The 1,364-nt window shown below is 41.7% G+C and overlaps 1 protein-coding gene across 1 annotated transcript in view; it reads right to left on the bottom strand.

Moving 5' to 3' along the window:
- fbln1 (fibulin 1) overlaps positions 1–1,364 on the bottom strand; it is a gene marked incomplete in the record, with an annotated part of 79,992 nt that overhangs the window by 1,011 nt on the left and 77,617 nt on the right.

Here is a 1,364-nt window from a genome sequence, read left to right as displayed (position 1 = left end):
CACACACACACACACACTATCCGCTTGGTCTGAGACACACCCCTCCCCACCCCACCCCTGTACTTTTCCCACCCCTGTCTATAACGCAGTCGTGCGTTATAGATTTTTAAATGATCTTTTATGAAATTAATAAATATTGTGAAGTTTGTGTTTAAAAAAAGAAAACTTAATAAAATAAAAGTTCAATCACACCTTCACCATTGGTGGGGGTGGGGGATAAAAAAAATCGAGACTTTTGACAGCATCATGCCATCTGCATTCAGTCACCAGCTGATAGTTTAATATTCTCTCCAAAAGCCACACAGAAATCCACCTTGTAGTCCAACATTATGACACTGGAAATCATTTTGTCTCCCCTTCTTTCTTTTGTATTGATGACTAAACCTGTTTTCCCCACCTCATTTTAGTTCCGCTCTATTGCAACTGAAAATCACACTCAGGTGGGAGACCCCCGGACCATGTAGTGCAGTTTCTGAGATGGTGCAGAGTGTTCTCGAGGAGCACACAGCTGTGATCTCTGTCTTCTCAGTCCATCTCAGACAACTCTTAACCACTTAAGAGTCCTCTGGAGCAGTCAACTTTTTGGGAGAGTAAGAGTGATTCTTCGACTGAAGAATTTTGATAACTTGTTTTTTACACTTAAGTCTGAGAGTAGGAGGAAATCTAAAAAAATTCAGCACTTAAATCTAAATCAACACTCTAAGGAGTTTGATAAATATGTGACCTGGTGTGTTGATTACAAGGTGGTATGAGAGGAGCTGTGGGTGGTATGACCATAAAAAGAACAATACAGTCCACATAAATTGACCATTGTCACTAAACTCATACAGCACACAGGAAACTTTCCAAAACAATTAATACAAAACAAATTAAAAACCCCAAACCATCACAATTTGATTATGTTTCTTTAGGCTCCTTGTGATTTATTTGGTCAGAAAGACCTGGGGTCGGATTTATAAAACTGGCGTACGCACAATTTGAGCCCAGGGGTCAGATTTATAAAACTGGCGTACGCACAATTTGAGCCCAGAAACTTGCGTACGCCACTTTTTACACCAAGGTTGTGATTTATAAAATCCAAACTTKACGTGAAAATGTGCGGTGCCTCATGCCAGCTCTGACCCATGCGCACGCTCATTTTGGAGACGTGAAACTGCGAAACAGATGGTGAAGTGAGGAATTAGAGCCACATTGAGTAATGATCACTGTCATATTTAATTTACCTTCAGAATCACGTGCAGGGCGCATCCACCTCGCCAGTGTGAATGTTATAAACCTTCAAGTTTAAAGTCCGTGTTTGTCAAGCGAGGGGGGGGGTGCGTGTGCGTGCGTGCGTGTGTGTGTGTGTGTGTGTGTGTGTGTGT

This window comes from Austrofundulus limnaeus, unplaced genomic scaffold (assembly GCF_001266775.1).
Source record: "Austrofundulus limnaeus strain Quisiro unplaced genomic scaffold, Austrofundulus_limnaeus-1.0 Scaffold463, whole genome shotgun sequence".
Classification (NCBI taxonomy): domain Eukaryota; kingdom Metazoa; phylum Chordata; class Actinopteri; order Cyprinodontiformes; family Rivulidae; genus Austrofundulus; species Austrofundulus limnaeus.
This window is presented reverse-complemented; position numbering and strand designations above follow the sequence as displayed.